The sequence below is a fragment of the Mirounga angustirostris genome, unplaced genomic scaffold (assembly GCF_029215605.1).
Source record: "Mirounga angustirostris isolate CCGP_5_RB_7025 unplaced genomic scaffold, mMirAng1.0.hap1 SCAF_7, whole genome shotgun sequence".
In the NCBI taxonomy this organism is placed as follows: Eukaryota; Metazoa; Chordata; class Mammalia; order Carnivora; family Phocidae; genus Mirounga; species Mirounga angustirostris.
This window is the reverse complement of record NW_026991715.1, coordinates 21,611,542-21,639,190: the sequence shown is the minus strand read 5'-3', so window position 1 is coordinate 21,639,190 and position 27,649 is coordinate 21,611,542. Positions and strand designations below refer to the sequence as shown.

The 27,649-nt window shown below is 37.6% G+C and overlaps 1 long non-coding RNA gene across 17 annotated transcripts in view; it reads left to right on the top strand.

The window, feature by feature from the left end:
• Nucleotides 1–27,649, top strand: part of LOC123855860 (uncharacterized) — a 456,844-nt gene that overhangs the window by 236,764 nt on the left and 192,431 nt on the right. For 14 of the 17 annotated variants that reach the window (XR_010412982.1, XR_010412973.1, XR_010412969.1 and 11 more), the window contains exon 4: nucleotides 9,035–9,110. The exons of the other annotated variants lie outside the window; for them this stretch is intronic. This is a non-coding gene — a long non-coding RNA (uncharacterized LOC123855860). The remainder of the gene's footprint in view (nucleotides 1–9,034; nucleotides 9,111–27,649) is intronic. 17 annotated transcript variants of the gene reach the window in all.

Here is a 27,649-nt window from a genome sequence, read left to right as displayed (position 1 = left end):
TAAATACATATGTACATGTATTTTCAAACTATAAGAAGTAGTATGAAGAAAAATTAAAGGAGCTCACATGTGAGATCAGAAAGCACTGCTCTGAACAATTCTAGTAATTTCTGAAGACATTTTTGCACTATTTCCTTTATTCATTTATTCACTCACTCATTCATTCACTTGAGAAAACTTTATTAAATCTTCCCTAGTTATATTCTGGGTACTGTGCTAGCATGGCAGCTGGGGAAAAAATTGTAAATGAAATACTCATGATGCCTTCTTGAAATTTATGATTTAGCTATGGAAGTGCCCAAATGTTTTAAAGAAGTGGAATTAAACATTGCCATTTCCCTTGCAAAACCACAAGGGAAAAAAAAGAAAACCAGAGAAATTATCTACAGATCAAATTAAATCACACAGGTATTATTAGCGATGCCAATTACACACTGACCTTTGTGACAACACATGAACAAGCCTGCCATTTATTGTGTTTGCAAGAAGCAAGGGGAGGCTCTGTTGACATCATTAAGTAATGACCTTGATTATTGAAAAAGGAGGAGATGCAGAGAAGCAAGTCAGAAGAATCTTCTGAATGCATTATGGTTTTCTAGCAGGCAACAGATTGTTTCTGACTGGAAGAGTTACCCTTTGTCATCTGTTCATAAATTAATTCTATTTGTTTAAATATTCACAAAACATGTAATTTCTCACTTTGCCTCTAGAAAATAGATATTATAGATAGATTTTAAAACAAGAGGTCTCAAATTCAATAATATCTTTTTATAAATGATTATTTCAAATTCCATTTATTGAGGCTTAATTACTATCTCTCTATGTAATGAGTCCACTGCATACCTTATAAATGCTTCCAATAATCACATGAAATTTTAATGAATACACAATAATGGTCTTATTAATTTTAAATTAAATGTACTTGTTCATTTTTGAAAATAAATTTAAAGTGCCACTATAAATAACTTTACACGAGAGAGACTATTAGTTTGGAAGTTTATAACTGTAAATACTCTTGTTCTTCTCAAAGAATAAGAGTAGCTGATGGAATTTGAGTGATTTTTTTGGCCTGTGTGTTATCCCACATATAATCATTACTGGATATTTGTTACATGGATTATTTAGTTTAATTTTTATGCAACAGTAAGGCAGGCTTGGTATTATATTCAATTTAGAGATGTGGAAAAAAGGTTTACAGAGGTTACTTGGCAAGCTCAAAATCATGTCTTCTAAGAGTTGATCAGATTTCAGTCTGAGTGTCTAAAATGCCAAGGACTTACCCGTTGTTTTAGTAGAGTAACATTATTGACTTACTTTCTAATTTCTAATTAAATTACACTTGGTAAGGGGGTTCATCAAAGCTGGAAATTTTCTTGGTGAAAATGTTGTTGGAAAAACTTTGGCTTTGTCAGTAACAATAGGCAAAATGATAACAATGAAAGCTGAACATCTTTGTCTTAAAGTGGGGGAAAGTGTGTGGGAACAGCTCATATTGGCCCACAGAAGGGGTTGTTAAATACTAAACTGTGCACCACTGAGTATAACCATAATCAACAAAATTGGGGTCTCTGCTCCTCCCCATTCGACAGACAGATGCATCTTCTGGTGCAGTCTCAGCTGGTGTCCCCAAGACATGATGGTGAAGGTCAGAGTAAACGGATTTGGCCATACTGGGCACCCGGTCACCAGGGCTGCTTTTAACTCTGGCAAAGTGGATATTGTCACCATCAATGACCCCTTCATTGACCTCAGCTACATGGTCAACATGTTCCAGTGTGATTCCACCTATGACAAATTCAACAGCATAGTCAAGGCTGAGAATGGGAAACTTGTTATCAATTGATAGCCATCTCCATCTTCTAGGAGTGACATCCCACCAACATCAAATGGGGTAATGCTGGTGCTGAGTATGTTGTAGAGTCCACTAGGGTCTTCGCCACCATGGAGAAGGCTGGGGCTCACTTGAAGGGTGGGGCCAAGAGGGTCATCATCTTTCCCCCCTTCTGCTAATGCCCCCATGTTTGTGATGGGTGTGGATCATGAGAAGTATGACAACTCCCTCGAAATTGTCAGCAATGCCTCCTGCACCACCAATTGCTTGGCCCCTCTGGCCAAGGTCATCCATGACAACTGGCATCATGAAGGGACTCATCACAACAGTCCACACCATCATTGTCGCCCAGAAGACCATGGATAGCCCTTCTGGGAAGCTATGGTGTGATGGCCAAGAGGCTGCCCAGAACATCATTCCTGCTTCTTCTGGTGTCACCAAGGCTGTAGGCAAGGTAATCCCTGAGCTGAGTGGGAAGCTCACTGGTATGGCCTTCTGTGTCCCCACCCTCAGCATGTCAGTCATGGATCTGACCTGCTGCCTAGAGAAAGCTGCCAAATACATGACATCAAGAGTGTTGTGAAACAGGCATCAGAGGTTCCCCCTCAAGGGCATCCTGGGGCACACTGAGGACTAGGTCATCTCCTGTGACTTTAGCAGCGACACCCATTCTTCCACCTTTGATGATGGGCCTGGAAACGCCCTCAGTGGCTGCTTTGTCAAGCTCATTTCCTGGTATGACAATGAATTTGGCCTTATGGTCCAGATGGCCTCCAAGGAGTAAGAGCCCTCTGGACCACCAGGTCCAGTGAGAGCAAGATGAAGAGAGAGGCCCTCAGCTGCTGGGGAGACCTCACCCCGATCCGTCCCCCAACACACTGAGAATCTCCCAACCTCAACACAGTTTCCATCCCAGACCCCATGAAAAAGGGAAGATTTGGGAGAGCCCTACCTTGTCATGTACCATCAGTAAAGTATACTGTACCCAGCCAAACAATAACAACAACAACAAAACAAAATAAAAAATCCAAGATGCATGTTGGGGAAGTAGGTCCCTGATGTCTTTTTCTGTCTCTTTCAAGTAATCATAATGCTTTCTGATTATTCACATATTAATGGAAATTTAACTCTTGAGAGACATTTAAAATTTCTTTCCACTTCTATATTCAGTCTAATGGAAAGCCATAGGTAAACATCCTATTAAAAAAAGCCCATCCTGGGCGCCTGGGTGGCTCAGTTGGTTAAGCAACTGCCTTCGGCTCAGGCCATGATCCTGGAGTCCCTGGATCGAGTCCCGCATTGGGCTCCCTGCTCGGCAGGGAGTCTGCTTCTCCCTCTGACCCTCCCCCCTCTCATGTGCTCTCTCTCTCAAATAAATAAAATCTTTAAAAAAATAAAAATAAAAATAAAAATAAAAAATAAAAAAACCCCATCCCTTTATTTCTATAGCATGATTTTACTTTCCTATATGCATGTATTTCTTTTTCATTTGTACTTTATGCCATATGTCTAGAAGAGTATTGTCTCAGATCATCCCTGCTGGCAAAAACCAACATCTTCGATATTTCATTTTACCTTCACTTATTCCTCCTTTGATGCTCTTGCTCGTTTTATGTAGATCTGAGTTTCAGACCTATATCACTTCCCTTCACTCTAAATAACTTCTTTTAACATTTCTTACAAGGCAGGCAACAAATTCCTTCAGTTTTTGTTTGTCTAAGAAAGTCTCTATTTCTTTTTTATTTTTGAAGGATTTTTTTGTAGGGTATAGAATTCTAGGTTGGTGGTTTTTTCTGTCAACACTTTTGCTATTTCACTCTACTCTCCTTGCTTGCATGGTTTTTGAAGACATGTCGGATGTAATTCTTATCTTTGTTCTTCTATAGGTGTGGTATTTTTTTTTCCCTTTGGCTTCTTTGAGGTTTTTTCCTTTATTTTTGATTTTCTGTAGTTTTATGTAATTTTTAACAAAGCTGCGGGAAAAGATGTGTGTGTGTGTGTCTGTGTGTGTGTGTGTATTGCTTTAATCAATTCTAAAACAAATTATCAATGATGCTCAACAGCAAGACAGATAACTTCTTTTTTATGGATAACTTCTTTGAAATATTATTATTTCTTCTCATCCCTTTTTTAAGTATCTTTTTTTACTTTTTGTTTTGTTGTTTTTTGTTTTTTGTTTTTATTTTTATTTATTTTTTTTTAAAGATTTTATTTGTTTATTTGACAAAGAGAGACACAGTGAGAGAGGGAAGACAAGCAGCGGGAGAGGGAGAAGCAGGCCTCCTGCTGGGCAGGGAGCCCAACGCGGGGCTCGATCCCAGGACCCCAGGATCATGACCCGAGCTGAAGGCAGACGCTTAACGACTGAGCCACCCAGGTGCCCCTGTTTTTTATTTTACTCTACCTCCTATGTGGGTTGAGATCAAGAGTCTCATGTTCCTCTGACTGAGCTAACCAGGTGTCCCCTTCCTTCTCTTCCTTACTTCTTTTCCTCCTAATTTTTCCTCTTCCTCTTCCTTCTTTCCTATTCCTCATCTGCCTCTTTTTTTAATCATAAAACAATAACACTTAACTCTTTACATGAGGCCAAAGCAAAACTTGGCTATTTTGTGTGGTTGACTATCTTGAGTTGTATGTACTCACAGTGCCCATAAGGGCAATAACTAGTTTTCGAATGAATGAATGGTATTGTTTATGCAACTGTACTAGACAGAGGGGTAATTGAATAGGAAAATCATATGCATAGTTTCTGTAGAAAAATAATTCTTTTTTTCCCCATGTGCTCGAGTTGCTTTGATTCAAAAATATAACTCTGAAGGGCAGGTTTTATTACACAAAACTATGTTTTCTTGGGTGGTCTGTTTGATTGCTTAATTAAAGACATATCAAGAAGTTGTCATTTGAAAGATTCTTTTCTCAAATTCATGTGGTTAAAAAACTCAGAAATATTGGTTGTGTTCATGTTGCTACTGTGTGAAACATGAGATCAAACTGATCATTCAAAGAGCAACATCAGAATGAGGACCATTTCCTAAACAGACTGCTTTTCAATTGAGTACAACTCTGAACCTCAGTCCAGGAAAGCTGAATGTCATGACACTCATCTTTAAATGAAATGTAAAGTCTTGGCGGGGGGAGATGTTTAGAATCACAGTCTGTGAGAGCTTGTTTAATTTTTAGACCAAATTGCTTTTGCCTTTGTAAACTCACCATTTTTGTCTGTATAGCATCTTAAACTTCATTCTTATTCTTCTGTTGCTTTGGAAGTCAAAAAAGAATCTTCCATAATTAAATTCCTTTATCAGCAGTGCTCTTACTTAAATTCTGTAGTAATGATTGATGGTCAATGCCACTGAAAATAATTTCCATTGAGGGGGTTCGTCTACCCTCTTGAAAGCCTGTTTTACTGTTTGTAATCATTCTTGCAGTGAAATGTTCCTATGTGTACTAAAAAAACCAAAACCAGAACCAAAAACAAGCAAATGAAAAACCCCGAAAGAAACAAACAAGAAAAACTAGAGTTGAAAAATTCAGCCAGTTTCAGGCGCCTGGGTGGCTCAGTTGGTTAAGCAACTGCCTGCGGCTCGGGTCATGATCCTGGAGTCCTGGGATCGAGTCCCGCATCGGGCTCCCTGCTCAGCAGGGAGTCTGCTTCTCCCTCTGACCCTCTCATGCTCTCTCTATCTCATTCTTTCTCTCAAATAAATAAATAAAATCTTAAAAAAAAAAAAAAAAGAAAAATTCAGCCAGTTTCAACATACATTTGTTAAGCCTTGAGTAGCAGTAGATATTGACCAGATGCTGAGTTACAAATATAAATAAGCCTTCAAGATGTTTATGGTGATAAGAGAGCAGCCCCAGAACTACAGAGTATAATGCTGACTAATGGGTGCCTGGGGAGAGGTATTGATTGTGAGGGTTCTTTAGCTCTGACACCGACCATCTTATTGATTAGTAAGTTTGGTTTAGTTGACTTGGCTAGCTAGGTGCATATCTCTTTCTTCTTTACCTCTCTGTCCATGTGTCTGTAGGATCTTGTCAAAGAGGAAAACTTTCCAGGTGAGAAAGGGCTACTTATTAGCCAAAGCATAGTGTAATTATAAATAAAACACTCAGGGGAAAGCTACAGGGAAAAGGTGTTATTTGTATGAGTCCTTGAAAGATGAGTGCCATTTTGACAGTGAAGGATGAACATGGGTATGTGAAAGGCATTTCATAGATGAGAAACAGCATGGGCTTGACAATAAAATACAAAGGGTATTGCAGAAGGCAAAATTATTAGGGAATGACAGGGCATGACTATAGCAGTAGATTAGAAAGAGTGGGATCATTCATCTCTTAAAAAGTGACCTCAGTATATCAGTTTTGAGTGGATTTCAGAATAATGTGTTGCCAAGAATTCAACTTGGGGAATTACTTAATCACAAAAAGCTTATAGGGAGCATGAGGAAGTATAGAGATTTTAAGAAAAAAAAGAAATGGAAAGAAAACTTAAAAGAGTAAGATATGAGAAAGATGTTGAAGATAAGAATGTGCTCAGAAAAATAAGTTGGAAACATCTTCTAGGTAATTGACCTTTATGCAATTGACTGTGGGTGTGCCACTTGGGGAATTGGGTAAATCCCATGACAAAGCATGATTTTATTCACTCCTTTAAGACCTGAGACTACGCTACAGATCTTAAGATGTCCTCTAATGTGCAGTGAATTTCAGGGCCTGAACAGCACTTTTATTTTTCAGAGATTAGAGAGCACCCAGTCCACAGTAGAATGAGAATATTCTTCCTCTATTTAGCACTTGCAGCTGTCAGGCCTGGAGAAAAACACTGCTTCCTTCCTGACAGCAGTGTCTCAGTGTGGCTGATTTGATTAGGGGATGCTATATTAAAATTACCTAGAAAACTGTCCCCCTTTGAGATGAATACTTGTGAAAATGAGTGGGCGTTAGGCTGTATTTGGTATTGGAACCAGCACATGCTCTTGAAATGATGTTATTTAAGAAACGATTTCAATTAGGAGGAAAAAAAAATCTGTTTAAATCTGGATATACTACTAATCACAGTATTAAAAACACAGCTACACAACCTTGTTTTTTTTTATTTCTCTGGGGTTCAGGCTTCACATGTGGTTAGTCATGTGCAAAACAGAAGGAAAACGTCCACTGTCAATTTATGTTGCTTCCCATCTGCCATGAATGGTAACCCATGATCTTTCCTACACCAGGTATTTTTGTTGTCTTCTTGTTGCTATTTTACAGAGAATCTGCAATCGCTTATTCTGTGTGTCTCACCCAGTTCTTGAAAAGAGACAACACTTGAAAACATAATGGCCAGATGATCTCAGGATGCAAGAATCCTTCAGATGTTTGCTGGGAACATTGAAAGATGCTTCAGTTTGACAAAAGCAGGAAATGTTAATTTTCAGCTCTTTTATAAATAGAGGGATGATCTGTAAAGGGAAAACTGTTGTCACAGCAAATGTACACTTGAGTGATTCAAACCTAATTAGTGGTTATATGATTCACTTTGAATATATTTACTGTAACAACTGGTAAACTCCGTTTCAAATTCAGCTGTTGAATAGACTATTTTTTTTTTTTTAAACAAAACACTTCTGAAAATTTCTTCTTCTTGGTTTTCTTATTCAAGCCAACATTTTTCATACCTTCGTCCTTGATGTATGTGCTATATATAACCAATGATTAGCTCTCTCTGTCTTCTTTTGGTTCCCACTCTACTCAACCCTGCAAAATTCCTAACATATTTACTTGAAGAAAACATATTAGCATTACCTACTTGTTCTCAGCAGCAGAACCGGTGAAAGTGTGTAGTAAGTAGAGAGTTATTTAATTATGAAAAATAGAGTCACGATCCGTAAAAACTATTGAACAAGATCTCCAAAGCAATTGCTATATGGTAATTCTTTGTTAAGCATTCCCGTTTTGTTAAATTATCGACTAGGTATGACCAAGAGGAATTCAAACAGAGTGGTGATTTAGTGACTGTAAAAGCAAACAATTTGCAATATGGTTTATTAAAAGAAATCTTTATATAAAGCAGACATAATTTGTCTCTTGGATATAGCACAAATATAGTTGGGAGGAATCTTTCTCATAACCAAATGCTCTAAAATTCAGATAATATATGCTTCAGACCAGCAGTAATGGAAAGAAAATTCTTCTCCTCTACTTTATATTCTTTAAAACAATGTGGTTATAAAAATAGAAGTTTATGGCAGCTATTTTGGAAAACATAGGGACGTATAGGAAAAAAAGAAAAAAATGTGATTCTACTACTCGTAACATTTAGAAGTATTTTTTTTGCTGCTTCCCAGTCTCAGTATGTGGAATTAAAAAAAAAAACAAAACAGAATCATATTATATATACACTTCTGTAGCTTTTTAGAACACAGTGCTTTTCCAAGTGCCTGCTTGGATTCCTGCATGCCTCACTGGGCTCTTTGAAAACTTGATTCCTCGCTCCAGAGATAGACATGGATCCACAAAGAATACTGCTGTTTCATAGCTTTGCCAACATGCATTTTCCTTGAAATGTGAGACACTTGTTGAAAATAGTAATTTTTGCCTACTGGTTTGTGAAGGCTTAGGTATTAGAAATGAACAAGTATTAAAAATAAACATAAACTTTAATGCACATTTTAGCAGGGATAGTTGAGGGAAGGAAAGTTTCTAGAAGTTTCGTTAGGACAGTCAGGGCATAGTCCTTGAGCTATGTCTCAAAGCCATAGTCATCGGGGTGGTAAGGACAAAGTTAGCTGGGCTGGGAGGATTTCACCTCTCCAGTAGGTGATCGCCTCCACTGGGTTTAAGGACAGTGTGCATAAGCTCTTGATTTTGGCATCCATGTAGGCTAGTTAGATTTCTATGGAAAAACAAATGAAACAAACCCAAACAAAAAACCCCATTCCTTGGCTGCAAACATGTGTGCCCTCATGAGTTCAGTCACATCACTTTGTTTTCTTTTTGAATTGTAGCTAGAGAAATGAAAAAAGGATCACACTGACAGCAAAGAGAAAATTACTTTACCATAGTGGGTGGATAATGTGCTGTGAGGTCAGATTCTTAAACACTGTGGTTGGAAATTTTTAAAAAAATTTTTATAAGGCTGAATGATTTTATTACCACTAATAACCCGTGTGACTCTGAAAGCTAAAATAATCTGGGTAATCAAAATTTATGCTTTAGGACAGAAGATGATTATCTGCAGATGAGAGGAAGGAAATTCTTCTTTCCCCAATTTTCTCTGTTAACGACACTGTGGGTGAGTAACTGTGTGACGCATTTGGCTAACGTTCGGTGGTGGATGGGCGGGGAGGCTCTTCTTTGATATTATCACATGTTGGTGGCCATGGGCAGTGAACTAGGCAAGTGATGGAGTGATCGGAAACTTTACTCAGAGCAAAAGGACCCCTTGGAGATACTGCAGAGGAGGCTGACCTCACGATGTTTGTCCTCCTCTTTGAGAAGTCCATTCCTTTGACTGTTGAGTTTTAATTTCTTCATAAGTTTATTTTAAATGAAAACATCTCTTTAAGATACAGATTGTATTTATTCCATCTTAGAGGAGTCGAACCGTTTTTGAGAGTCCTTCTTCCCCATGTTCAGCAAGATGGCCAGTTCGGGTGTTTTAAATGAGGAGTTGGGGAGAATAGTATTAAAAATATGCTGGGTTTAATCTGGGTTTGTGGAAGACAGGACTTTCTGTTATTAAAATATGAATGGATTTGATTTGTGGATTTCGGTTCCAAAAGTTAAAGGAAAACTATTCGGAGCAGAGGTAACAGATTAAAGTATGTGAATTTCCTCCAGAACTCTCTAAATCCGATTAAATCTGACCCAGAGCCCCCTCACACGAGGGTGGCAAGAATCCTAAACTCAGTCAATTACTTCCATTCTTCCAGAAATGGACTTGTGTTCAAATGGTCTTACATAGATTAAAAAAGTAATCTCTAAAAAAAAAATCTGTGCATGTGGTGTTCTATTAATATATTTATTATAGAATATACAAAAATAGAAATACAGAGACTTCTGCAACAATTATTTTTTAAGTATTTAAGTTTTAATATTAATGGAATACATCTTTGTCATATTGTTATTTATAATTACTATCTAGCAAAACTTGAGTGAGTGTGCTTTTGTTTTGAAAATATTCCTTTTATCGTGATGCAATGTTGGCTCGTAAGTCCAGTTTAATTTCACACTTGGTTTTAATGAAAACAAAGCTGAAAAAGATATCTAATAAAGATAAGTAGATTCATATGGATGAAGTGCAAACTTGACTCCACTTGTGAAATTATAATTTTTTTCGTATCTAAAATAGAAAGGTTTTGTTGAAATTTACCTGGTACATTTCCATGTTCCATGATGTCATTGAGTTAGTGGTTCTTATCCATTAACACAAAGGTTTTCCTTTGTTACATTTTTACTGGTTTAAATTCAGTGAAACTCTGCGTAGATGATTTTAAAACAGCCTAGAAAACTGTATTTCTAAGTTTTTAAAAGTGTAAGAAATGAGGCTTAAAAAAATAGATAATATGCTTACTTAATTTTGGCAGCAAAGTCACGTTTCCATTTCCAAAGATCTGTTTTCAAAATGCTATGTCTCTACCTTAAAATTCTTTCATCATGTAGTCATTTCTTTCCACTCATGTTTAAAATGTCACCTTTACCTTGAGGGAGCAAATAAGGGTGAGGTTTTTTTTTGTTCTTTGGGGGTTTTTTTTTGGGAGAGAGAATCTCAAGCGGACTCCACGCTCAATGTTGAGCCTGAGGCTCGATCTCACAACCCTGAGATCATGACTTGAGCCAGAATCAAGAGTCAGATGCTTAACTGACTACACCACCCAGTAGCCCTGCTTTGTTGTTTTTTGTTTGTTTGTTTGTTTGTTTTTTAATCTTCTGGGTGCTTTAGCATCGACATTCACTTATTATCACAGGAAGGTAGACAAATTTGAAATGCATTTTTTAATTTAATTAATGCATTTAATTTAATTTTAATAAAAATTATATATATGTGACTTATCTTTAAATTTGACAGACTCTTAAATACTCCTCTTAAATACTTTGCCATTAGATAACATTAAATAAAGGATGGTCACACACCATCTCATTCCACTACATGGAAAGATTCCCTATATGAGATCCCATAAATCTATAAACTGATGTACGGAAGCTGCAAGACATACATGGAAAGTCAGTGAGAGCCTAGGCAAGCCTTGTTACCCTCTGCTTTGTAGATCTACCACTCTCCCATCAGGGTAGCTGAATACTGTGGCTGGTGGTCGAGAGTCTGACAAATGGGTTATGTTTAAACTTACTTTCTTTCTTTCTTTCTTTCTTTCTTTCTTTCTTTCTTTCTTTCTTTCTTTCTTTCTTTTCTTTCTTTCTTCTTTCTTTCTTTTTTCCTTTCTTTCTTTTTCTTAAATCTAACCCTTATATGCAACTATAGGAGTATATTTATACCTGGGAAATGACTGATGTACTTTCTTCTGAATGTCTCCTCTGACCTTTGACTCACACTGACACCAGGGGACAGTGTTCAAACCCTCGAGGCTCTGTTGCTTCTGTGCTGGTCTGGAACTTGGGAACATTAGGTGAGGCTGGGGCTTGGCTGCCCAGTGTTCAGCCTCCCTACAGACAGTTGCTCACGTGTGAGGGCCAGCTACCTCAGGGCAGTCCTTCAAGCAAGTGGAATCACAGTTCTCCTGACCCATGGAATGTTCCACTTGCGAGTTGTGAGTGTTTGCCCCACAACGGAAGTTCTTTAGGCTCTTTCAGCTAACTCACCATGAGGTCCTAGACCATCAACTTCCTACTGACCAGGAGTTTTAACTGTCTTGAGAATATTCATTCAGTGTAAGTTCAGTGTGGGAGGGTCGATAAGGGTAGGGGTCAAGCCTGTGGAGTGGATTTGAGGAGTTTGAGGAAGGCTCACCTAACTCACAGCCATCTCTACCAGAAAACCCAGGAGTTAATCAGTCAGATTTATATTTGAATGCAAGACCCACTGCTTACTAGATGAGGGGCCTTAACAAAAGGTTTAATGTGCTGGAAACTCAGTTTCCTCTTCCATAAAATAAACATAAAAGTCTTACCTTTCAGAGCTGGCAAGAGGATTAAGGATAATGTCTGTGAAGTGCTTAGTACACTATCTAGGTATTCAATAAATAGTGGCTTTTAACCCATTTTTTCTTACCCCCCCTTTTCTGTGTGGATCAGATCCCTTCTTCGTGTTTGGAATGAACAAGGAGAGTATTATAGACTGAATATGTCTCCCCAAAATTCATTTGTTGAAGCCCGAATCCCCAGTGTGTTGGTATTTGGAGGTGAGGCCTTTGAGAGGTGATTAGAGTTAGATTCGTTCATGTTCATGAGGGTGGGGCCTTCGTGATGGCATTAATGCCTTATAAAAAGAGGAAGAAACACAAATCTCTCTTTGTTTCTCTCTCTCACTCATTCTCTCTCCTCATCTCCCACAATGTGAGGATGCAGCAAGAAGGTGGCAAGCAGTCTGCAAACCAAGAAGAGAGCTCTCATATTTGATGAATGAAATATACTTAGTTCAAACAATGGGGGCTTGGGACTCACAACGTCTGAATGAGAATCCCAGCCCTGACACTGTGTGTTATCTTGGAGAAATTAGTTCACCTCTTGAAGTGTATTTCCTCATTTCTAAAGTGGGTTTAAGTAATAACCTTATGGAGTTCTTGTGAAATTGAATGAGATAATTCACATAAAGTTATTGACAACAATAATGATATTATCAGAGGTTGATGTTATTCTTCGGGGGATTTTATGTGACGTGAAAAAGACGTTGTTCCCACTGTAAAGGATTTTATGACCAGAATGAGCTACTTCTTAGCTTGATGAGTGATTCTAGATGCAGTAAGTCTGTCATACTGAGGGCTTCATTGTCTGTAGCTAATGGTCAAGTGCGCGTGTATTTCTAAGTGCTTTATCATGGTTTGCTGTGCCAGATGTCCTTCTATGTCCCATTTATATTCTGCATGCTTTTTCTGATATGAAATCTTTCTTGTATATTGCTCTTTTTTTTTGGCAATCTTAAGTTTTCTACATCGTAACATGTCAAATAATTTAAAATTTCGTTCTTGGGATTACCATACCCTACTCATTTCATTAAATACAAATGAGAAATTCAAATACCAAGATAAATAATTATTTTAGGGTTTATGTCAATGAAGTTCTTTTTAATCCTTATTATTTTCAAAGATAACGTATGAATAGAAAAAAAGGAAAATACGTGTTTGGTTTTTTTCTTACTCAAAATTCTAGATCTTGGTTACAAAATACATCAGTTACATTGTTGACAGGATGATGTAGTCTTTTCAGCTAATGAATTCAAAATAAATCATGCTACTGAGTTTTTAATTCAAACGTTTTGCTTTAGTTCTTCATGTGTACATTTTCTTAAGGTGGGAATGTTTATTCAGCTTGTTCTATCTGAGGGTATTTTAGTTCCTTACAAATATATACAGACCTCCCCAGGAACGGACTCTGGATCCAGCAGCAAGTCAAATGTTAGATCCATGAAAGAGTTCTGTTAACAGTTACAAGATGTCCTCCTTCTGGCTTCATCGGCCCTTTTCACTCAAACACAAAAGACATAAGTGGAAATAATCTCTTCCTTCCCCCCCCCTTCCTTTTCTCTTTTTCTTTTTTTTGGGGGGTGGGGTGGGGAGGGAAGGAATAAAAAGTCTAGGATTCTACCTGAGAATCACAAAGAAGAGGCTGGATGATTCTACATAGTATTATACGATTGTTTCTGCATTGTTTATCTTTCATTTTCTCTTAAAATCCCCGTGAAAGAAGCCTTAAAATGACATTTGTTTCTCAACATTCAAGAGAAGGAATGATTATAGTTGTAGTAAAAGAAAATGTTTTTAAGATTCTGAGAAAAATCCCTAAACTAGAAGAAATGTATCCACTGAGAGGAAGACATTGTGTTATTACCCGAGGGATTTTACAGGAATGGAAAAGATCTTTTTCCTGTTCTCAAGGAATTTATGACCTAACGGGAAATTAAGAAAAGATGTGACTCTCACTGAAAATCTAGGCTGTGCTTTCCTATGGCGTTTTCCCTTTGCACCTTTCTGGACAGAGGAGCACTAAATGAATTACAATTATTTAAAAAATTCTCCTCTGGGGAGAATTAGCATTAAGGAAAATATCAAAATATTGCTTCAGAGATGAGCAGTGAAGAATGGGCTAATGAAGAGTTCAGACTGTCTCTATTCACTATATTCACTACATGAATCGTAGAGAGTTAATATTTGTTTCAGTGTCAAGTCCCTGTGTCCACTTTCCCTGAGTCAGAAACATTACACTCATCCCTGGATACCCAGCATCAACGTTCCTCCCAAAGTGACCATATCCTCTATCTCCATGGGTGTTGTTTAATTGTTCATCAGCTCCTTTCAGGAGGGAGAGAAAACTGTACATGTTTATGTATTTATTTATTTATGATTTTAATTCTAAATAATCTCTATGTCCAATGTGGGGCTCGAACTCACAACTCTGAGATCAAGGGTTGCACGCTCCACTGACTGAGGCAGCCAGGTGCCCCAAAGTGTGCATATTTAAAAGCTAATAAATTTTATGTGTGGTTATTAGTAAGGTTGTCTAGATATTGCTTCCTTCACAGATAAGCTAAAATTACAACAAATAGCTGAGGTGTAAAATAGAATCTGTCATATTAATCTTTTTCTTATTTTGAAATGGTACATGAATTGATTTTGAGAAATTGAATTGACTGGATGAAAGTAAAAGTTTTGAAAGCTTATTTAGAAGTCAAAAAATTGAAAACATAATAGAGGTAAAGAATGGAAAATTGGAAATAACCTTTTCTATCTTGCAACCACCAGCACTCCAGCTTTGTATAAAATTATTGGGGAAGTATTTTAGGATCTCCCTTTTCTTATGTGACCATATTCTGTTATCATTATAGATATCAATGAGATCCTTTAATTGTTTCTTACCCAATGTATATAATTTCCTGTTTTAACTAAAATGTCTGTAACATTGATGTGAAAATGAATTTCAGTAAGGTTGGATTGGTATAAAGAGGTAGTGTGTTGGAAACCCTAAAATCACTGAATACTGGGATTTATTGATCTTGTACCTTCCACTTAACTTTGTTTCCATAAAGGAAAAGTGGCAATGGGATGTCCCCTCCCCCCCAACTTGCTTTGTTAAAATGTAATTGACATATAACATTGTATAAGTTTAAGGTTTGCATACACTGATGTATTACAATACGATTATCACTGTAGCATTAGCTAATACCTCCATCACATCACAGGTCACCATTTCTTTTTTGTAGCAAGAACATTTAAGATTTACTTTCTTAGCATTTTCAAATATACAATAGGTAACTGTTCACTAAAATCACAATACTGTGTGTTAGATCCTGAGACCTTATTCATCTCTCACTGCAACTTTATACCCTTTGCCCAACATTTACCTTATCCCCCTACCCCTAACCCCTGGTAACCACCATTCTACTTTGTATTTCTACCAGCTCAGCATTTTTAGATTCTACATATAAGTGATAGCATACAGTATTTCACTTATTTCATATATTATGCCTATATATATCTCTCTCTATGTATATGCCACGTCTTCTTTATCCATTCATCCGTTGATGGGCACTTGGGCTGTTTACATATCTTGATTGTTGTGAATAATGCTGCAATGAACATGGGAATGCACATATGTCTTTGAGCTCTTGATATCATTTTCTTTGCATCTATACCCAGAAGTAGGATTGCTCGTTCATATGGTAGGTCTATTTTTCATTTTGAGGAGGCCCTATACTGTTTCCCATAGTTGCTATAGCAATCTGTGTTCCTATCAATAGTACATAAGGGTTGGCAAAGGGATGTTCTTGTCAGGTGAACTCTTCCCCAGTCTTGGATAGACTGCTTTCTAGAAGTTTATCTCATTTTCTGCCTTTGGCAGGGCAACTGCAATGAAAATCTTAGGTACCCTTTGTCTATACCTTATGGGAATTTCTCTCTCTCTTTTTTTTTTAAGATTTTATTTATTTATTTGAGAGAGAACACATGAGAGGGGGGAGGGTCAGAGGGAGAAGCAGACTGCCCGCCGAGCAGGGAGCCCGATGCGGGACTCGATCCAGGGACTCCAGGATCATGACCTGAGCCGAAGGCAGTTGCTTAACCAACTGAGCCACCCAGGCGCCCCCTTATGGGAATTTCAAACCTAGAACATCTCCTAAGCAGCTGATTCTCTTCTTTTGCTCCCTCTAGACTAATCTTCAAGCTCTCCACTGTCAAAGGTACCCTTCAGGTATACCTGTGTCTGTGAAATAGTGGTGTTGGAGACAGAGTGGATGGCATGCCAGCAAAGAGAAAATAGGAGTGTCTATAAAAGAATATAGAACAAGAAATGTGGATTTTCAGAGTCCACAGGCTAACTGGTCTGTGCCCCAACCTAGCTCCACTGTACTTCATCATGCGGTTTTTTGATGGTCTGAAAAACTGTCCAGGTTTTTAGTGGAATGTCCCAATCTTGAGTGATTACTGTTACTGAGCTGTTGTCTTGATGTTACAAGAAGAGTTATCATCTTCTATTTACCTGTAATTTTTTTTCATTCTGTATAATGATTCCAGGGTAATAATAATTACTATGAACCTCCCAGGGGATATTTTAATAATTAAAGGGATAATATCCTAAGAAATAATATATATACAAATCAAAGTGAGCAAAGTAATTTGTATTTAATGAATAATTTAATGCAACAGATCCCACTGTCCTTGCAAAACAAATGAACAAGATGCAGTGAACTTCAATTTATTATTTTTAAGTGTTTTCTCTTGAAAGTCCCTGGACTATTATCTTCAATAAAACATAGAAAAATTAAGTAGCATTCTCTGTCCCCAGAGCTATGATGCTCCCTTTTGCTTTGGAACTCACTAAAGTTGTATTTCAATATAGAATTCAAATGATGGCTTAGTTTTTAAAAATAATGTCACTACATAGGGAAGTTGTAATGTAATTTGTGGCCAGAATTTTTTTCCTGAGACTATTCCCTATTGAGAAAAAGTTCCAGTTGTGAAGCAGGTATTGTTTTCTGTTATGAATGGATGTAACTTTATGTGTGCACGAACAGCTGAGCACGTGTGTGTGTGTGCATATGTGTGTCTGTAGTATGCAGGTGTGCTCTGCCCACGCATCTAGTATGCTGAACCACTTAAATAATTTTGATTCAAACTCCCCTCTAAAAGGTAGTAGAACATCCAGCACTTATAGGCCTTAGGAACAAAGAGGTTTACATTCCTCTCAACTCTGCCTGTCAGTTTGCTTTTACTGATGCAAGAGCTAAAGTATCTGATATGCTTCAGAGGGTCCTGCTTGGTATGTCTTCAATCCTATCCTTCCATAATGGTCACCAAGTCAAGCCTATGGTGCAACCAGACTTTATTGAAGACTTTCAGAATATATTAGTTAAGGTATAGGTTTCAGTGTGTATGAGAGAGACCCACATTAATGATGTCCTAAATATTATAAAAGCTTATTTTGCTTGCTTTGTAATAACCTGGAGGCTGATGACCTGAGTCTGGTATGTTGGCTTTGCTTCAAAAGGTCAACCAGGGGCCAGGTTTCCTTCTATCTTGTGACTCCACCATCCATAATATGTTGGCCTTATTGTCATGGTTGATGATAACTCACTATAACCTCCACATCCTGGTCATCAGGATTGAGGAAGAGTGGGGAAATGAGATAGCTTCCTTCCCTTTAAAGGTACATCCCCAATGGGGCACCTGGGTGGCTCAGTTGTTAAGCGTCTGCCTTCGGCTCAGGTCATGATCCCAGGGTCCTGGGATCGAGCCCCGCATCGGGCTCCTTGCTCAGCGGGAAGCCTGCTTCTCCCTCTCCTTCTACTGCTTCCCCCTGCTTGTGCTTTCTCACTCTCTCTGTCAAATAAATAAAATCTTTAAAAAAAAAAAAAAAGGATTTTTATTTAAAAAAATCCAGGTTATGGGCACCTGGGTGGCTCAGTCGGTTAAGTGTCTGCCTTCGGCTCAGGTCATGGTCCCAGGGTCCTGGGACCGAGCCCTGCATCAGGCTCCCTGCTGGGCGGGAAGCCTGCTTCTCCCTCTCCCACTCCCCCTGCTTGTGTTTCCTCTCTCCCTGTGTCTCGCTCTGTCAAATAAATAAAATCTTAAAAAAATATATATAATAAAGGTACATCCCCAAAGTGACACATATTACTTTTCTCAAATTCTGTTGGCTAAAAATTAGGCCTATGCCCATACCTGGCTGCAAGTATAACTGGGAAATATCTCTTCCGGGTGGCCCTGCACTAAGTTAAAAACTGGAGTTCTGTTTTATCCAGCAACAGCAAAATACACATTCTTCTCAAGTGTGTACAGAACATTCTCCAAGTTAGATCATATGTTAGGCCACAAAACAAGTCCTAACAAATTCAAGAAGGTTGAAATCATACCAATTATAGTTTTTAACCACAATGGTATGAAACTAGAAATCAATAACAGGAGGAAAAATGGAAAATATGTGGGAATTAAAAAACACACTCCTGAACAACCAGTGGGTCAGAGAAGAAATCAAAAGGGAAATAAAAATATATCTTGAAACAAATAAAAATGGAAACAAAACATACCAAAACTAATGGGATATAACAAGAACAGTTCAAAGAGGGAAGTTTATAGTGATAAACGCCTACATTAAGAAAAAGAGAAAGATCTCAATTAGACAATCTAACTTTATACCTCAAGGAACTAGAAAAAAGAATAATTAAACAAAGCCTAAAGTTAGCAGAGAGAAGGTGATAATAAAGATCAGGACCGAAACAGATGAAATAGAGAATAAAATATAATAGAAAAGATTAACAAAACGACACTGGTTTTTGAAGAGATAAATAAAACTGACAAAATTCTAGCTAGACTTACTGAGAAAAAAAGAAAGAAGACTCAAATAAATAAAATTATAAATGAAAGAGGAGATGATTCAACGATATCACAGAAATACTAAGAATCTTGAGACTACTCTGAACAATTACACTCCAACAAATTGGACAACTTAGAAGAAATGGATAGATCTCTAGTAACATACACCCTAATGACAGAATCATAAAGAAATAGAATATCTGAACAGATTAATAATGAATGAGAGTTGAATCAATAATCAGAAAACTCCCAAAAAAGAAAAGCCAAGGGCCAGATGGCTTCACAGGTAAGTTCTACTAAACATTTAAAGAAGAATTAACACCAAACATTCTCAGACTCTTATAAAAAAATTGAAGAGGAGAGCACACTCCCAAACTCATTTTATGAGGGCAGCATTTTATGATAACAAAGCTACATAAGGATACTACAAGAAAGAAAAATTACAGGCCAGTATCTCTTGACAAAATACTAGCAAACTGAATTCAACAGCATATTAAAAGGATCATACACTGTGATCAAGTGGGAATTATCATTGGGATGCAAGTATGGTTCAACATTCACAAATCAATAAATGATATACTACATTAACAAAATGAAGGATAAAAATCATATGATCATCTCAATAGGCACATAAAAAGCATTTGACAAAATTCAACATACTTTCATGATACAAACTCTCAACAAAATGGGTTTAGAAGGAATGTACCTCAACATAATAAAGGCCATGTATGACAAGCCCACGACTAACATTATGCTCAATGGCAAAAGGTTGAAAGCTTTTCCTCTAAGATCAGGAACAAGACAAGGGTATATACTCATACCATTCTTATTCAACATAGTACTGGAAGTCCTAGTCAGGGTAGTATTCCAAGAAAAAATAAATAAAAGACATCCAAATCAGGAAAGAAGTAAAATCGTCTTTATTTGCAATTGACATGGTATTATATATAGAAAAATCCTAAAGACCTCACCAAAAAACTGTTAGAACTAATAAATAAATTCAGTACAGTTCCAGGATACAAAATCAATGTACAAAAATCAGTTGCATCTGTATACACTAATAATAAAGTATCAACAAGAAAAATGAAGAAAACTATCCTATTCACAATAGCATCAAAAACAATAAAATACTTAGGAATAAATTTAACCATGGAAGTGAAGGATCTATACACAAAAATTATAAAACATTGGTAAAAGAAATTGGAAAAGACACAAGTAAATGGAAAGATACCTTGTGGTAATGTATTGGAATAATTAATTATTGAAATGTTCATACTACCCAAAAGCCATCTATAGATTCAATGCAATGCCTATCAAAATTCGAATGGTATTTTTCACAGAAGTAGAATGAACAATCTATATTCATGTGGAACCGCAAAAGACCTTGAATATCCAAAGCAATCTTGATAATGAACAAAGATGGAGGTATCACAATTCCTGATTTTAAGCTGTATTACAAAGCTGTATAGTAAATAAAACAGTATGGTACTAGTATTAAGACAGACATAGCGATCAGTGGAACAAAATCAGGAGGCTATAAATAAACTTTCAAAAATGTAGTCAACTAATATTTGACAAGGGAACCAAGAATACTCAGTGGGGAAAGATAACCTCTTCAATAAATGGTTATAAAAACGGAATATTCATATGAAAAAAAGAAATTTTTGGACCCCTATGTTACACCACTCACAAAAATTAACTAGAGATAAATTAAGATTGGAAGCCACAAAACTCTTAGAAGAAGACGTAGGGGAGAAAGCTCCTTGACGTTTGTCTTGACAATAATTTTTTGGATATGACAAGAGCATATCTTGCACAAGCAACAAGAGCAAATATCAGTGTGGGACTTCCTTCAACTAAAAATCTGCACAGCAAAAGAAACAGTCAACAAAATGATAAAGCAACCTACGGGAAGGGAGAAAACATTTGCAAACCATATATGTGGTAATGGGTTAATATCCAAAATATACAGAGAGTTCATGCAACTCAATAGAAAAAACAAACAAACCCAATATGATTACAAAATGGGCAAAGGACCTAAATAGACATTTTCCAAAGAAGACATATAGATGGTCAACAGACCCCGGAAAAGGCATTCACCATCACTAATCATCAGAGAAATGCAAATCAAAACAAGAATGAGATACCATCTCACATCTGTTAGAATAGCTGTGATCAAAATAGATAAGAGATAACAAGTGTTGGGGAAGATATGGAGAAAAGGGAACATTTGTGTACTGTTGGTGGGCACGTAACTGGTGCAGCCACTGTGGAAAACATTGTGGAGGTTCCTGAAAAAATTAAAAATAGAGCTACTCTATGATCTAGCAATCCTACTTCTGGGTATATCTCCAAAGGAGGTTGAAATCAGGATCTTAAAGAGATATCTGCACTCTTGTGTTCTTTGTAATATTGTTTGCACGTTAGTGAAGAAATGAAGACAACACAAATGACCATCAACAGAAGAATGGATAAAGAGGTGGTATACATATGTATGTGTATATACACACCACAAACACACCACTACAAAGGGATATTATTCAGCCATGAAAAAAGAAGGAAATCCTGCCATTGTGACAACATGGATGGGCCTTGAGGGTATTATGCTAAGAGAAATGAGACAGGAAAAAAAATACTGTATAATTTCCCTTACATGTGGAATCCAAAAAACCCAAAGGCATAGAAACAGAGAGTAGAGTGGTGGGTGCCAGGGACTGGGGAGTGATGGAAATGGGAGATGTTGGTAAAGGGTACAAATTTCCAGCTATGAGAAGAATAAGTTCTCGAGATACAACATAGAGCCTGGTGACTATAGTTAACAATACTATATTGTAGGGCGGCTGGGTGGCTCAGTTGGTTAAGCGACTGCCTTCGGCTCAGGTCATGATCCTGGAGTCCCTGGATCGAGTCCTGCATCGGGCTCCCTGCTCAGCGAGGAGCCTGCTTCTCCCTCTGACCCTCCCCCCTCTTGTGCTCTCTCTCATTCTCTCTCTCTCAAATAAATAAATAAAATCTTTAAAAAAAAAAACAATACTATATTGTATACTTAAAAGTTGCTATAAGAGTAGATCTTAAATATTTTTACCATAGCAACAATAACCAAAAGGTGATTGTGTGAGGTGAAAGATGTGTTAACTAACCTTGTTGTGGTAAACATTTCACAAGGTATACACACATAAGTCATCACATTGTACACCTTAAAAGTACACAATGTTATTGGTCAATCAAATCTCAATAAAGCTGGAAAAGAAAAAAAAGAAAAAAACCCCAACTCTAATAAGAGTTCTTTTTAATGTTAGAGGAGGAAATGATAGGAGGAATAGTTAGCAGTGTCCTCTTTAGACACCATTTTTGGCACAGGGTTGCGCCACATCATAGCATAGCATGGCACAGCAGAAAAAGCAATGTGAAAATTAATATTAGTAATGCTGAGTCTTGACATTCCTTATAGTATTCCATGTAGCAGGGCATTCTCTCTGATCTTCTATTCTATTCCATCTTTGGCATCCAACCATGTTGCAGAAAGTGTTACATTCCTCTTCTCCTCTGTTCTTTAGCTTTGCATCCTTTTCTTTCAACCTACAAAGTTTTCTTTTTCATGTAATTAGGATGCATTTATCTATCTCTGTGCCCAATGCTAGAACAATGGCTTCAAACTCAACTGTTACAGTGACCAAACTGATAAATGAAAGAAGTGAAGTGGGCCAGGTGTAAGGTAGAATGGAGTAGTGGGGACTGTGGCAGATTAGAGGGTGCATGCCCCATTTTTGGGGAAAAGAGCCTGCTCACCTCAGGAAGAGTGACATTTCAGAACATAGCCAAGGTGGGGCCACATCTCCTGGCTTTTACAGGGGAGCTGAAAGTCTGGATTTTCAGGTTAACTTTCTATTTAAGTGTTAGCAAGCGATTCATATATTTTCCAAAACAGTATGGCAGCCAACAGTGAAATTTTGCTGGCTGCCCTGGGGCAGCTGTTTTACAGATGTGGCTTTAGAATATCCAGGCACTACCCGAGGGGACTGAGCTTCAAAATTGTCCAATTTGGGCATTCTCCTAATGGAGGGCTTTCTCTCTCTTAGTGACTGTTGCCATGCACATCCCATGTATATAATAGTGCCCTGATTTTACTGTGTGCTTGATAGTTCCCTAAGAGCTTTTGCACATAATTTCTTATTAACCTTTAACAATAACCCTGAGATTTGGCAGAGCTAACATTATCTTTACTTTCAAGATGAGGAAACTGAAACTAACAAGGTTTAAATGACTTGCCTAAATATTGTAACAAAATGAGGCAGAAGTGTATCATGGATTCATAGCTTCTGACACCCTGCTCAGGACACTTCTTACTCACTTCAGTCTTTGGAGAACTGTGAATAGTTTAAATATATAATATATTGTGAAATCTTAGCACTCAAGCCCTGCTTGGAAATCATTAAAAACTTACTTCCGTTTCCTGGGAAGTAAACATTATTGTGCTATTTTATAAAAGGAAGAAAGGGACTCAGGTTCAATCATTGGGGAATGTTGTCAGTTTCAAATTGTATTTCTTGTCTTTGTATTTCCCAGTTTGATACTCCACTGGCTAGAATTTTATATGTTTATTGTTACTCTCTGCTGTGATTCTAAATGTAGCATCTTCCTTGACAAGAGAAATCATTTTAAGCATATAGTGAATGCCTAGTGCATAGTAACAATTGTCAATGAACCAGAGAAGATAAATTAAGGCTCGTCTTCGCATGTGATAATTATGAGAGGAATGCACGATCTATCACAAACAAGGTGAATATTCATAAGAATTTTAAAATAAAATTAATGTGTGTGTATGGCAAAAAAATGAACAACAACAAAAAAAACAAGGGATGCAGAAGAGATGTCTTGGTCTGAGTTCTTCTTGTCAGTTGATTCTAATGTAACGGCTTCTGGGAAGGTAGTTTATTTGGGAGGTGATTGTACAGAGAAGGGAGAGATAGAAAACATTAAAAGGGAAAGAAGAGAAATTAATGTAATAAGGATATTATTGAGTTGGTCCCCACCTTGGGCAGCTGCAGCCCAATCACACAAAGATTTTGTGAGGAGTCTATATAATGTCTCTTAGAATGATCTGACCAAGGATTGTCTGGAGAAGCATTTGCCCAATGACCTCCACACTCTATAGGTTGCACATCCATGCATCAGACAAGCCCAGAGTATGAAGGGCAAGTCATTGAAGATGATGTGCCTTTAAGGTAAGGAACCATGTGTGAAGTGACTTGAAGCCTGCACAAAATGTTCACCCTAGGTGGGCTCGTTGGTTGAACATCTGACTCTTGGTTTTGGCTCAGGTCATTGGTTGATTGATTGAACCCGTACTCCACGGAGTCTGCTTGAGATTCTCTCTCTCCCTCTCCCTCTGTCCCTCCCACTCTCACTCTCTAAAATAAATAAATTAATTAAAATAAAATTAAAAAAAAATCAGCCTAGGCATGGCTGGAAACAAATGTGTTAGGCTCTGTTAGGCTCTGCACAAGAGGTGTCTGATGCAAGATCTTGAAAATAAGAACGACAGTGCTCCTTTTGGCTATTTTGGTCTTCAGTCTTATGGTGGACGGTATATCATATAATTCTAAATCATATAAATATTTCACTATTTCTCAATGGATCAACTTTACACTACTTCCATACCTTCCTCTAAGTTGTTGTTATCTTCAGTTATTTTACTGGTGACTTTGTAGTTTTAAATAATTTACTGAAATGCATGATTTCTTTCTTTTTTAGTGATTTCTTATTTTATTAAATTTCAACAGTTCATTTTGACTTTGTAATAAGTTGAAATTTTTTTTACTGCTACCGTTGCCTTCATCTGTCTCACTGCATATTTGCCTCCTGCAGTTAAGAAGTATGCTTTTTATTGTTTACAGGATCAAGGATGATAACCTTTAGATTCCATTCTATGCCCTTAAGTTATCTGTGCTCTTTCTGCAGTTTGATTTTAAGAGTTGCTAATAAACAGCCTTTAACTATTTTGCCTATATAAATGTCACTCTGTGCAAAGCTGAGTGATATTCTAGGATCATATTTTTCTCAATCGATCCAAAATCATGACCCTTGTGTGACCTGAGAAAGAATGTTTCTAGCGTTAAGGTTCAAATGAGTATCTTTCTTACATGCTATCAGAATCTGAAAATCATGCCATGTGGACTTCACTCCATGCATGTGCATGTGTGTGTATGTATATTTCTCTGGAGTTTCTAATTGCCTTTCATTTCTTTCTGTGGAAAGAAAAAAATGTCTTATTCACCATATCACTTCCAATCTCTTAATCATTCTATCTATGGAATGGTGTTTATTCCTTATGTTTTCTTTTTGAAGACCTTTTCAGTGCTGTTTTCTTTTCTTTTTTTTTTTTTTAATTTTTATTTATTTGACAGGGAGAGAGACAGCGAGAGAGGGAACACAAGCAGGGGGAGTGGGAGAGGGAGAAGCAGGCTTCCTGTGGAGCAGGGAGCCCGACGCGGGGCTCGATCCCAGGACCCCGGGATCATGAACTGAGCTGAAGGCAGACACTTAACAACTGAGCCACCCAGGCGCCCCATCAGTGCTGTTTTCTTGATGTAATTTTGACCAATTATGTTTTATCCTTAGTCCACTTTGAAGATTTTGAGATTGTATTTACTGTACTTCTATGTTACATCAAGAATTTCATGGATCTCCTATTTTCCCTTTCTTGATTTTGACTGAGTTTGCTTGTTTCAATATGTTCTCAAAGAACTCAGAAATAGTCTTGGCAAGAATTCTTAAATGTCTTAGACATCTAAAAATGTATTTTTTGCACTCATATTTGATTGATGATATAGCTTGTCTGAAAATCTAGTTCAAAATAATTTTCCTCAGTTCTTTGAAAGTACTGCCCCATTGTCTTCATGCATCACGTTTTCTAAGTGAGAGGTCTAATGCTACTCTAATTCTTGGTGGTTTTTTGTTTGTTCGTTTGTTTCTGCATGAAATCTCTTCCCCCAGCCTCTACCGTGGAAACTTTTAGGATCTTCTATTTCTTTACCCCTGTATTTCTGAACATTTAAAAACAAAACATCTTCTAATTCATTGCCCAAGAGCTGCTCTTTGTAATAGGACACTTGTTCATGAATCTGTTTTTGATCTTTGCTTGAAAACTTCCTTTTATATCAGCCAGAATCCACTGTGGCTTGGATCCTATGGGCTCCTAATTTAAATACCACGTTATAAATGATGTAGTACCGAGGGAATTTCTATGCTTGGCACTGTGAACTCTTTGCAGTCCTATTTTTGATAGTTACTTTTGGAATAGTAACTTCGACTGAAGCCTGGATAACGTTTGTCCATGAACTCGTTCTTGCTTGGGTACTTTTACTCAACATGGATCTTATAGCGCCACGCTGGAGAAGACCAGTCAAGGAAGGTCAATTACAGCCTTACAAGGTCAGCAGCAGAATGAACCTCCACCTTGACCCAAGCTGCGAGAGCCAGAACCAACCGCTGATCCAGTCTTTTTTGTGTAGCCAGGCCTCAAATGTGTCATAATTTTATTTCTTCTTCTTTTTTTTTTTTAAAGATTTTATTTATTTTTTTGACAGAGAGACATAGCGAGAGCAGGAACACAAGCAGGGGGAGTGGGAGAGGGAGAAGCAGGCTTCCCGCAGAGCAGGGAGCCCGATGTGGGACTCGATCCCAGGACCCTGGGATCATGACCTGAGCCGGAGGCAGAGGCTTAACGACTGAGCCACCCAGGCACCCCTATTTATTCTTCTCAAGCCTGGAATACATTTTAGTTTTTAATCTAAAAACAAAAGATGTACGTGTGTCTTCCAAATCTGCTTGGCACTCAGAAGTCCCCGTGAGTCCAAAGACGCATGACTTATCATGGTTCATTTTTCTTCCTTTTTTCCTCCCCAGAAAAACATGATGCAGAGTCCACACTCACACCAACAAGTTTAACTTTCCCCCGTCAGTTTATTTCGATCTCTTTAGAGAACATCTCTCTGACACATTTGCTTGGACTGCAAATTACCACCATGGGTTGCTACTGCTCTGCATATGGGGAGGGACGGAAAATTGCATAGGTTTTACTTTTTTAGTCTACCTGTTTAAACTCCTGCTTCTGCCCCTGCTTTGGAGCCTGGGGTGTCTAGAGAGTAGCAAGAAGACTGAATTTTGCCACCCGCCCCCCGACAGCCTGCACCGAGACATATTCCTCACTTCCTTCACTCTCAACATGCTTCTCCCCAGTTCTATCTTCCAGAAATTTGTGGAACTCCCTAACAGGCTTTGGTCCTCCACCCAAACTAATCCTCTCCCCTTGCTGGGTTTAATTCCCTCTTATATTCCCTTGAGGTTGTTTCTTCTGGCATCTTTTTAGGAAGCTGAAGTCATGTCTATTTATATGTTTGTTTTAATTTCCTAATACAAACTGAAACCCTTTCTTCCCCGCACTTAATTTTACCTTGGAAGACACTGACTTCATGTGCATTTTCACAGTGTCTTGATAATAGAGATATTGGTATTCACTCTTGAGAGGGAAATAGATGTGATGGTTAGGAAGACAACCAGCACCTTTTCTAATTGTTTCTTTTTTCATGAAAATTCTAACAAAATATTTTCACCCCTCCTGCAAAAGATTTGATATCCTTGTAGTGCATGGGAATATTTTTGATTTATGAGTTCAGTGTAAAAGGAGAGAAAAATGTAAAATTAAATGGTAATGATTTACAAAAGTTATTATTATGTGGTGAGCCTGTTTTTCTGTCAGCTGGGAGTCTTGTGTAGATAATAAATCCCCATCAGTGATTTAGCATGTATAAAACACATCAATCCTTTTTATTGTATTTTGTGAGCCTTGACA